The sequence below is a fragment of the Cnephaeus nilssonii genome (assembly GCF_951640355.1).
Source record: "Cnephaeus nilssonii genome assembly, chromosome: 20".
In the NCBI taxonomy this organism is placed as follows: domain Eukaryota; kingdom Metazoa; phylum Chordata; class Mammalia; order Chiroptera; family Vespertilionidae; genus Cnephaeus; species Cnephaeus nilssonii.
In genome coordinates this window covers 8,112,463-8,124,695 of record NC_137091.1, presented here as the reverse complement: position 1 = coordinate 8,124,695, position 12,233 = coordinate 8,112,463, and positions in this window count along the sequence as shown.

The following is a 12,233-nucleotide window of genomic DNA, read 5'->3' as shown; positions in this document are numbered from 1 at the left end:
CACCACGCGGTGCAGGGAGCCTGGCTCTGCGGACACGCAGCTCCGAGCGGCTGTCCCGTGGGCAAGGCTCCAGCTCACGTCTTCGCAGAAAACTTCCGGGAAGAAATCTCCTCTGAGAACCTCTCCTTCCGGCGCGGGCAGCTCTGTCATGGCGAGAGCTGGACGCACTCCCACGCAGGGAGGTGCTGCTGTTCCTGGCGCTCCCGCGAGGGCCCGAGCAGGGGACCTGTGCTGGACTGGGCACCGCCTTCCTATCCCCAAGGGTTTGCTCGGAGCCATCCCCAGCAGGGATGCATCCCAAAATCCCCTTGGATTGGGGACCACCCCCTCCCCTGCTTCACCAACACAGCTCCCGGACGCCCCTGGACAGCGTGATGGTGACTCAGGAGTGACTTCCACCAACGTCAGCGGCTTCTCGGGGCTCGGCACCCTAGTCCTGGCCCGAGGAGCCGGGTGTTTGCAGCGTTGAGTTCTAATGACGGAGATAAGGGGCTGCTGCCCACGCCCGTTGTATGACGTCCCGGACGGGGATGCTCTCAGTCCGACGGCAGGGATGCTCAGCAGGGTGCCCTGTCCCAGGACTCGCAGCCACGCTCAGCTCCTGGGGCCCAGGTGCCCCCTGTTTCCTGTCTACCCTGAGCTGTCCCTACAGGAGCCGCCGGCCACATGTGATGCTCAAATTTAAAAAAAATAAATGAAATCTCAGTTCCTCGGCAGTGCCGGCCCCATTTCAAGGGCTCAGTAGCCACATGTGGCAGGTGGCTACTTTTGGACACGGCGGGGGGCGGGGGGGCTTTCCCATTGTCAGAGGAAGTTTGAAGGGACAGTGCGGTTGGTTTCGCTCTCCAAGTCAGAGCTTGCACCCCCACGATGCAGGCACCCCTATTTTACCAATGTGGGTGAAGGCAACATTCTCTCTGCTCGAAGCCAAGGACACATAATTAAAATTTTTTAAAATATATTTTTTATTGATTTCAGAGGAAGGGAGAGAGAGCGAAACATCAATGATGAGAGAGAAGCATTGACCGGATGCCTCCTGCGCGCCCCTTCACTGGGGTTTGAGCTGCAACCCAGGCATGTGCCCTGACCGGGAATCGAACCGTGACCTCCTGGTTCATAGGTCGACGTGCAACCACGGAGCCACACTGCTCGAAGCCAAGGACACACATAGCATAAAAGTAGAGACAGCAGTGCGGGCATCAGGTGACGTTGCTGATCACGGCCCTTCTGGGGGTGTTACCTGGGCTGCAAACACCGAGCCCAGAGATCGCATGGCCGTGGCCGTGGCCGTGGCCATGGCCTTGCTCTGTCCTGAGCGATGGAGCGCAGTCCCCATGCGGCTCTCTTTTTCCAAGTGGACTCCAATCCTTCCGTGGGACTGCGGGGCTCAGACGTGGCCTGTGGCTGGCGTGGCTCTTTTCCCCCCACGTGTGGGGCCCCGAGGTCCCACGCCCGACGGGCCTGTGGACCCCGCCAGGTGGCAGCAGAGTGGGGGTGTCCATCCTTCTCTTCCTTTAACAATTAAGACATATAAACAGGACTTTGGAAATGACTTTTTAAGTTTGGAGGGTTCAGTTTCAAAAATTATTGCACTTCAACATTTCAGGTCCATTATTTTTTTTCCACAGCAGGACCGGGGACACATTTACGACCGTCATAATCGTGAGTTAGAGATCTCCCAGGCCAAGTGAAAGGAAATTACGAGAAACCGAAATCTGTTTTAATTGGAGCATTTATGGAAAGAAGAAGTCAGAGTGGCTGCTTTCTCCTCGGGTCCCTGGCCTTACCTGTGTCCAGCAACCAGGGCCGGTGACCGTGGGCGGAGAGAGCGGGAGGTGCGGAGGGAGGTGACGTGGGTGTGTCGGGAAGGAGGCGTTTTCTTTGCCTAAAAAATGGAGGTGCCACCGCGGGTTCCGCCTCAGTGGCCCTGACACCCGCCGCGGGCTGACGGACCGGCGGCTGAAGCCTCATCAGGGCTTGTCATCGCTCTAATGAATATCATTTAAATTGCTTTGTCTATCGGTGGAGTTTGGATGTCGATTTAATTTGTGCATGTGTTTGAGTTCTTCTGCTTGGCTAGGCTAACAGAGAGCCGCCGCCTAATGAAAGCTGAGCCGGTGACAGTGTGACGGGCTCCCACCCAGTCAGATGGTTTGAGGGCTGCAGTGACAGCCTCAGACAGAGTGCAGCGGGAGGGGGGCTTTTCTGTGGCGTGCGGCGGGCTGGGCAGTGCGGCGGGCTGGGCAGTGCGGCCTGTTGGGCAGTGCGGCGGGCTGGGCAGTGCGGCCTGTTGGGAAGTGTGGCGGGTTGGGCAGTGCGGCGGGTTGGGCAGTGCGGCGGGTTGGGCAGTGCGGCCTGTTGGGCAGTGTGGCGGGCTGGGCAGTGCGGCGGGCTGGGCAGTGTGGCGGGGTGGGCAGTGCGGTCTGTTGGGCAGTGCGGCGGGCTGGGCAGTGTGGCGGGGTGGGCAGTGCGGCTCCCTGGGCAGTGCAGTCTGTTGGGCAGTGTGGCGGGCTGGGCAGGGCGGCGGGCTGGGCAGTGCGGCCTGTTGGGCAGTGTGGCGGGTTGGGCAATGCGGCCTGTTGGGCAGTGTGGCGGGTTGGGCAATGCGGCCTGTTGGGCAGTGCGGCGGCTGGGCAGTGCAGGGGGCTGGGCAGTGTGGCGGGGTGGGCAGTGCGGCCTGTTGGGCAGTGCGGCGGGCTGGGCAGTGCGGCGGGCTGGGCAGTGTGGCGGGTTGGGCAATGCGGCCTGTTGGGCAGTGCGGCGGCTGGGCAGTGCGGGGGGCTGGGCAGTGTGGCGGGGTGGGCAGTGTGGTCTGTTGGGCAGTGCGGCGGGCTGGGCAGTGTGGTGGGGTGGGCAGTGCGGCTCCCTGGGCAGTGCAGTCTGTTGGGCAGTGTGGCGGGCTGGGCAGGGCGGCGGGCTGGGCAGTGTGGCGGGCTGGGCAGGGCGGCCTACTGGGTAGGGCTGTGCTGGAGCTGGCATGGGCGTGTCCAGATGCCCGGGGACCCATAACTACAGGGCCCGGGGGCACTCGGAAGGGGGCTGGCTTTCCTCAACCTGGGCCTGTGGTTTGTCTTGAGGGAAGTTCTGAGGAGACTCTGTGCTCCAGACACAGGCAAGGCCTCCTGGACCCTGTGCCATCCCCGGAGCCGAGCCCCACCCACTGTCCTCTCACCTTTGAAGGTCAAATGAGGTCTTGCCTTGCGATGGGCCCTCAGGCCAGAGCCCAGCCCTGCCCATCCTGGGTCAGCCCAAGACCCATCCCGGCCTTGAATGAGCGTGGAGTCAGTGGAGCTGGAGAAAGGAGACAAAACAATGGCGACAGATAAATGACAACACCCGATCAAGAGTGAGATTGGGGAGAGAGCACGGAGGGGGGTGACCGGCTCAGTCCCTGGCTGGGAGCTGGTCTTCGGGCCGGAGGCCTGAGGGGTGGACAGGAGTGGGCGTTGCAGGGAGGGGCCCTGGAGGCGCAGCTTCTCCTGCCCGAGGCACAGGAAGTGGCCGCCGCCTCTGCTGGGCCTCAGGGGCAGCCTGTCACGCACCTTCCGAATGGAGGCGGCAGCGCATCCGTGACCTCATGGTGACAGCCCTCCGTCAGGGCGTGCCTCTCGCCGGGTGTCTAGGATCTCGCAGGGAGGTCTCCCGGGTCCCATCCGGGGTCGGGCAGAGGAGGGTCTGGAAGTCCTTCTGTCCCCAGCTGGCCTAGACACGGCTTGCAGCAGGCGGTCACGGTGACGGAGGGACAGGAGGCGGTCTGGACCTTGGCTGCCGCACAGCCTCATGCTGCCACCACGTTTCCGACTCACCCTGCACCCTGTGGGCGGCCCTCAGGGTGGGCTCCGGTCCAGTGGGCGCGTTCCCAGCAAGGGGAGCAGCTCGGCCGCCGACAGCCACACCCAGGCCTCCGCCTCCCCTGCTCCGACCTCCTGTGCTGCTGACTCGGGAACTCAGCCCGGGGTGCCTCACTCCTCCTTTACCTTCCTTAGTTATTCACTCACTTACTTACTTGTGTGTTTACTGCCATCGAGTTCCCGAGACGACGCAGGGTTCTGTACAGCTCATAACTGCCTCATTGCGGCTATGGCAGTGAGATGGCCGAGGGGTGGGAAGGACCGGGGTGGGGAGGAGGGGGAGGCAGGGACGTGGGACAGGAGGACCTGGCACCCCCGTCCACGCCTCTCAGCCAGCCACACACAGAGTCTGTCACACAGGGAAAGGCCGCACACAGGAAGTCCCTCCCCAAGGATGTCCCGGGCACAGGGCACACCTGGGGTTGACGCACGGACGGAGGCTGTGGCCGGGGAGTGGGCTGGGCGGCAGCTTGTCTTCTTCCTCTCTGGCCCTTCGCACTCGCTGCTGGGCCACTGTGGCCGTCGGTGGCCAGGCTGTGAGGGCTGAGGGGGAAGGCGGCCCCGCCTGGCAGCCAGCTCTCCCTGCACCCACATGTCCGCAGCTCGCAGCTCCGTCCATCAGCTCCCGTCCAAGTTAACTATTCATTTTATGTATTTCAATTTGGGCAGAACGTTTATTTGGCTTAAATTTCCTTTTCAGGGGTTGGAATGTGCCTCGCACACACAGGCAGGGATGATCCGCTCGCGTTTCGTCAGAAGGAGCTCAGTTTACAAAGATAGTAACGGAGCTATTAAAACCAACAGCCCCTTTTAAAGCAAACAGACCATTAAAATATAGGGACGGTTTATGGCATAAATAAAATGGAGGCTATAGATTATTTAAAGATAAGGTTTTCAAGAAACAGGCATAAAACATTTAAATAATTTCCCCATGATATGTGTTTTTTTTTTTGTTTTTTTTTTACAAAGTGAACTTCAAAATGCAAATTCTAATTAAAAGAAAAGCAGAGGGAGACATTAAAATCCATCTTCGCTTCTAAAGACAGAAAAACGGCTGACTGTCCCTCGAGGTCTGTGTGTGACTTCTCAGGGCCGGGCGGGGAGCTGCTTGACCTTGTGAACGGCGGGATTTACCCGCTGGTGGAGGCACACTGTGGGGAAGGAGCAGGGCGCTTGCTTCTGGATCCTTCTCCCCAGCCAGCTGACAGAGACGATAACTTTGTCCATTAGTCCGACCCATTGTCTTGCTTCGGCACAGAAGGGCTGCACATGGAGGTGGATCCCACTGCTGTGCATATTTTAAGGGTTATTTGGCAACAGGCGTAAAGCTAAAAGTAGCCTCTTAATCTAATTAATTGACATTTCTGAATCTTGCTTTCACAACAACACATGGTTTCATGTTCTGGGTTTTAGCACTTGTCAAGCTTTTTTGGAGAATGTTTTGGTCAGAATGACAAGATAATTTGTGACTGAGGCTCCAAGTTAGAGAAGTGTTTAAGGCTATAATGATTTATTATCATCACAGAATAACAAAATTTACAAAGTGTTTCATCAGAATTTCTGAAGTAAGTTTGCCACCACAGGAGAGGATCGGGTGGGGGCGGCCGGGTTCGCAGACAGGAGGGCTCGGGCTTCGTATACAGACGCAGCCGTGACCGAGCCCTCAGAATGTCTCCATTACATTTATCTCGGCACGTTCCCGGGGAGAGAAACCCCAGAGCACTTTGGGAGGATGAGGAGAAGAGCGCCGACCTCTCCGGGTGTGCAGGCAGGAAGCCGAGGCCCCAGCTCCACGCTGTACATACATGTGGCTACAGGCAGCGATGAATTTCTACATTTTGGCAACGGTCAGAGTGAAAGTAGTCGCACTATCTATAGAAACTTCGAGACGGAGCACGCTTGGAGTGTGCTACTGAAAATGCAAGAAACACATTTCTGAAAGGATGCAATAATATCACTGAGTGACAGTGAATTAACATGCTGACATTTGCAGACTTTCAGAGCATTGCCATAAAAAGAAGTAATACAACATGACTCACTTGGGCGTCTTTCCTCCTTCCTGGGAGAGACAGCCGGCCCTCCGAGGCCACCCTGCTGGCCTGGCCTCCGCGCCCGCCCCCTCCCGACTCTCCCGCCTGCGCTCCGCTCCACGTCACCTCCGTGTTGGCTTCTGTGCCTGGAAGACGCCCCTGGGATGGCAGAGGAGCTCCTGGCTGTCGGGGCACACAGCTGGTCACCGGGTGACGGCCTGCAGGGCCTCCGCCTGGGCAGTGCCAGGCCCTCGGGCCTCACGACCCCGACGGGGAGACTGAGGCACAGCAGAGCGCTGGGGAAGGCCCTGAGTCCAGCCTCTGTCCCACAGAGTCCCCAGGTGAACGTGGGCATCCTGTCCCTGCCCCACGTTGGACTGTGGTGGGACCCGCCCGTGCTGGGCTCACAGGCAGTGCTGGGCTGACGTTTGCTAAATCAATGAGAACATACCCGAGCCCTGGCTGGTGCTGCTAGAGCATCAGCCCACACACCAAAGGGCAACAGGTTCGATTCCCAGTCAAGGGCACAGACCTGGGTTACAGTTCGATACCCAGCCCCAGTTGGGGTGCATGAAGGAGGCAACCAGTTGATGTCTCGCTCACATCCAAGTTCCTCTCTCCCTCCCCCCCTCCTTACCTCTCTCCCTTTCAGTTTCTCTAAAAATCAATGGGGAAAAATATCCTCAGGTGAAGATTAAAAAAGAGAGAGAATGCTTGAGGTGGTTGACTCCCCACAGTGCCAGGATGGCGCCCCGTGCTGATCCGCTCACAGCGCCTCCCTTTCTCAGATGCCTGGCTTCCCGGCCAGAGGCCATGCTGGCCCTTGGACTTGAGAGCTGTGCCTGCAGGTCCACCCCCTCCCGTGGAGAGACAAGGCCTCTGCGTTCCCACAGCCTAGCCCCGCGCCTGGGCCGCCGCAGACACTGGCGGACGTACGTTCTCTCCCTCCTAAGGACAAAGAGGCTCACTCCCCCAGGAGGAAGCTGCCGGGACACAAATCCATGTTTTCAACAGCTGCTGCACCCAGAGCCAGCGAGTGAGGAGGACCCAGGCAGGGTGAGCAGGCGCTGCTGGCGAGGTCTCAGACTGGGCCCGAAGCGCCAGGGGCAGAGGGAGGAGGCCCGGGGCCGAGCCACGTGCGTGAGGGGACACAGTGGTGCCTGCAGGAGGCCCAGGTCTGAGCCACGTGCCTGAGGGGACACAGTGGTGCCTGCAGGCGGCCGGGTCTGAGCCACGTGCCTGAGGGGACACAGTGGTGCCTGCAGGAGGCCGGGTCTGAGCCACGTGCGTGAGGGGACACAGTGGTGCCTGCAGGAGGCCGGGTCTGAGCCACGTGCGTGAGGGGACACAGTGGTGCCTGCAGGAGGCCGGGTCTGAGCCACGTGCGTGAGGGGACACAGTGGTGCCTGCAGGAGGCTGGGTCCAAGCTCTGCACCCTGAACCTGAGGAAACACTGAAGACCTGCAGCTTCGATGCTGTTTAATGATTAGAATCAGATCAGAAGAGCCCCTACTTCCCCCAGCCGGCCTGTATGTGTCTGACCAGGGAAATCCCAGCAGCCCAGGGCCCGGGTGCTGGGTGTCCTCTCGGGGGTCTCCCGGCCCGGCCATCTGACGATTTGAGGGTCTGCCAGGGTCGGGGCACCAGAAGGGTCATCAGGGAGCCTCACTTCCCTGGCCGCCCCAGGTCTCAGCTTCTGTGCAAACACTGCCGTCTGGACTCGGAGCCTTAGAGGTGGGAGGAGGTCTCTGCAGAACGCAGTCCTGTTTCTCTTCTGAGCAAAATCATGGGCAGGCTCCGAAGGCAGGGACAGGCGTGCTCCTGCCCGGGACACCTCGGGTTCCGGGGCCCAGCACAGGGGTCCGGCGGGGAGTGGTCGCGTGTAGTCACGTGTGATGTGAGGTGCACTCTGACCACACCCGCCCGACGGCTGAACGTGGGAGCCGGGCCACGTCCTGGGTGGAGATGGTTATGATGTGTCAGACGTCGAGTCACCTTTCAGCAGAAGAGTTTGAGTTAAAATAAAGGGAATGAAAAAGAGGACAATGACCAAAAAATCTATAAAAATGCAATTGCGCTAATATAATTTTATCACTTATTTAAAAATTTAGTCGACCCAAAAGACTACCAAGTGTGAAATTAAGGAACAGCTCCTCGACTTTTATGGAAATCACTCTTCCTCACTTGTCTAATGGCCTGATTTTGTCAGATCATTTATTTCCATGGTTTTAAAACGAGCTTGACAGACAGAATTTTATAACACCACTTTACTGCAAATAAGAACATCATTTTCGCTTATTAAAACTGAAGCTTAGAGAAAGCATTAAAATTAACAGTTCACTCTGCTTCAACCTTTTGAATACTGCCGTGACTTCACCCTGCGCTCTGAGGAAGGCCGGGCCGGGGGTGGAGGGGGCAGGGGGCCTGGGGCCAGGACTCCCACACGCAGGCCAGTGCCCCAGGAACTCCCGCTTGGGATGCACCGGCCGCGGGCACTGGCCCCGCCAGGTGAACAAGCTGATGGAGGGCCCGGAGCTCAGAGACTTCTCGCCTTTATATACCAACTAGGGCCCGGTGCACGAATTTGTGCATCTTGAAAGGAACTGTGGCTGCAAGGCTGCAGTGGGCACAGGGGCAGGTCTCGGCCCATCCTCCATGCCCCCACACAGCCCCTCCCACCAGGGCCCCGGTCCCCTGTCTGCTGGCAGCCCCGCTTCTGCCACCGCCACTTCCATGCGCTGACAGCGCCAGCCCCGCTCACACCCACTGATGGCGTGGAGCAATTGGGGCCAGCGCCATCAGCGGGTGCGAGCGGCAGCTGCTGCCCTGATAGCCCCTCAGGAGCAGGGGGACGTGGAGAAGCCCTCAGGGGTGATCGGGGCCGGTAGCCGCTGCTCTCACCTGCTGACGGCGCCAAGCGATCACGCGGGAGCAAAGAATTTTCAGTAACCACCAGAGGCTCGTCCCGATGACAGCGACCAGCACCCCGCCTTGGTCTGGCGCCCCCACTCACCTGCTCCACCATCCCACCATGGCCAACGCCCACCATGTTCTGCGCTCTGCTGCCTGTTGCCGATGCCCGCCACGTCCCGTGCATACCCCCTGGTGGTCAGCGTACATCATAGCGACTGGTTGTTTGGTTGTTCCGCCGTTCGGTCAATTTGCATATGAGCCTTTGATTATATAGGATTAAGGGCGGGCGTCTCCCGTGTGCCAGGCGCTGCCGTGACACCTTATCACATCATGTCCCGCCTGGGCTCTCCCAGACGGGCTGCCTGAGGCGACTGACCACCCTCCGGGTGCGCCCCACACTCACGGTCACCGGCCCTCATGCCCACAGACTTGATTCCGCAGCCATCAGCCCCTATTACTGATGGATGCTGCGTGTCCCGCTGTGCTGGGGGCTGTGGGCTGGTCAGCGGCCAGAGTGGGGCAACCCGAGTCCAGCAGGGCCGGCCCGGCACCCCAGCCCCTCAGGATGCCGGGTGCTGTGGAGGCCGGTGGCAGGGAAGGTCCTGCCCACCAGGTGACCTCACTCCCTCTGGATGGAGGGGCCTCCCTGTCTCGGGGCCTCCTCTGTGCCTGGCATGCCATAGAACAGCTGCTCCCCCATATCGAGGGGTGGTGAATGAGGAAAGCAAGGGAATGCGTAGTCACAGGGGAGAACACGCTTGTGCCTGTGTGCTGTGTCTGCTCATATCAACGCCGCCGCTCCCAGCCCGTGGCCCCGGCACAGGCGCCGCCCTCCTGGGCAGACATCTGTTACTGCTTAGTGCTGCCGTTTGCTCACAGGTGAGACCCCCGGCCGGAGCACCTGGCCCAGTCCTGCCCTCTTTCTGGCACCTGGCAAAGGGCCTGGCGGAGAGGAGGTGTGGCAGGTGGCAGACGTGTGCGGACTGCGTGTAGACTCCTGAGCGACTGGGGTTCTTTGTGCAGGGGTAACCTGACAGCAGGCCCTCGACCTTCTGCAGGAGCCAGGCCCCAGGCGGGTCCCTCCACCACCTCAGGCCTCCGGGGGCACTTGGTCACCTGGCTTCACGGAGGGGAGGCTGAGTCTGGGGCCTGGACAGGGGGGCCAGGACCACATGCTGTGGTGGGGACTCACTCACTCTGGTCCCGCCACTTGGCCCTCCTCTCCCAGCCTGGGCCTGCAAACTGGCCTCCAGCACCTCACCTCCTGTCCCGGAAAATCTCAGGACCGGGGCCCAAGCTGAGGCCTCCTCCTGAGACAGGCCCAGGTGGGACCCTTCACCTCCCGACCAGCCCTGCCCGCATGGAGCAGGGTGGCGCCCCTGGTGGCTGACACCCCAGGATTCCTGAGGAGAGGGGAGGATGGGAGGCCCCGCAGGCCCCGCTGCCCACGTCCCGTCTGAGTGCTGCTGACACCCGGACACCGGACACCGGGAGCTTTGCAGTGAGACTGGCGCCAGCCGGCTGAGGGCGGCAGCTGTGTGACAGGTGGTGGCTGCGGGGTTCCAGTGGGAAGTGCAGGCACAGTCAGTCACCTGCGGCCCTGCCGACCGGCTCCGGCAGTGGGGGCAGTGGCTGGAAAGCAGGCCCGGGCCGTCACCAGGGGGCCTGCGGGTGACACGGGTGAGGAACCTGTGAGTGAGGAGGAGGGTCTGGGATTCTGGGGGACCCAAGGCTGTCCCCCCGAGAGTAGGTGGGGTTCAGAGCAGCTTCCTGGGTCTTACGCAGAGGGCGGCGAGCCAGCAACACGCCTGCTCCATGCAGTGTGCTGCAGGCCCTGTGCCGTCGGTCACTGCATGGGACACGGAGACATCCCAGCCTGCTGTTCTGAATGGGAGATGCCGAGTATTTTTTAATAATAAAACCCTTTGGGGAGACAGGCCCCCCACATCTTTTTTAATAATAAAACCCTTTGGGGAGACAGGCCCCCCGGGAGGTGGACGCCGTGGGGGAATGAGTGCATGATTTTGCTCAGAAGAGAAACACTCATTCCCCCACGGCGTCCACCTCCCGGGCTCGGTGCCCCCAGCGGCATGGCTGATGCCCAGGAGCACAGGCCTGGGCGTGAGGACTTGCACACCAAGGAAGGGGGTGGGGCCATCCAGGCAGGGAACACGGCGCCCAGCAGGAGCTCGAAACGGAGGGGGCAGGCGCTGGGCGGGTGCTGGGCTCAGCCCCGTGATGAGGGTCAGAGAAGGGCAGCGCTGCCCGGGCCAGGCCCCACTTCCCCCCCCCCCCCCGCCCTTCAGCCCCCCGCTGCGTGTGGGGCAAAGCGGGTCCTGCCCACTTGCCTGGAGGAGGGAAGGTGTGGCCTCTCTGTGGTCAGACGGGGCCCCCTGCTGCTCCTCAGAATCCAGCAGCCATGGCATTTACTGAGCACCTACTGTGTGCTGGGCTCTGCTCTCCCCGCCACGCCTCTGCTCACGGAAGGACGTGCTGAGGGTCCTCGCTCACAGAGGAGATGAGTGTCGTTGGGTTCTGCCCCTGAGAAGATGTGGGGGGCCTGTCTCCCCAAAGGGTTTTATTATTAAAAAATACTCAGCATCTCCCATTCGGAACAGCAGGCACTTCAGATCTGCTTGTTGCAATGCTCGGCCAGGCCTCCATGATCTGACTGCACTGGGCTGAGTGTCAGCGGCAGTTCACACCCCGGTACGGAGTGGGGTCCTCCGCCGGGACAGAGGGACAGCGGGACAGACTGCAGTTGTTCCAGAAACTGACCCTGAGCGCCAGTGAGGAAGCCGGTGAGGGTGAGAGCTGGAGACTCGGTGCTGGGAGCAACCCCACACCTGGAAGTAGAACCCATTTGCTGGCCGTGGGGGCGCCGCACAGGCAGATAGGAGGACGCACCCGACAGAGACTCTGGGGGAGGGGGAGACTGTCTCCGCAGGTGCAGCACGGCAGCCACCCGTGGGCGTCTGTTTGAAAATAATTTTTAAGAAAAGGCAGAGGAATTCCCTCCAGCGCCCTGAAGATCTCTAAACGATGCGAGGGCTTGTTCACGTCCGCTCAGCGGGTGCGTGGGGAGTGCGCTGTGGACCTGGTGCGGGCAGCCTGGCGCCTGGATGGGCTCAGAGCGGCTTCCTTCTCTCTCCTCTGGGACCCAGGGATCCGGGCCCGGGGTGCTTTCTGGGTGCTGGTCCGGGAGGGGGCACTGACAGCCAGAGTCCAGCGAGCTGCACGGTGCCTATCAGTCCCGGCGCCCTGAGGCGGGCTCACTGTCCACCCTCCTGGGAGGAGCTGGCTCTGGAGAGGAGGGCCCTGAGCCTGCCTGCCCTGGCCCTCGGGCACTCCCGCTGGGCTGTGGACTGGGTGTCTGGGGGGGTGGGGGCGTGGCAGGGTTTGCACACACAGCCTCTCCGCAGGGTCGGCTGCGTGGGGC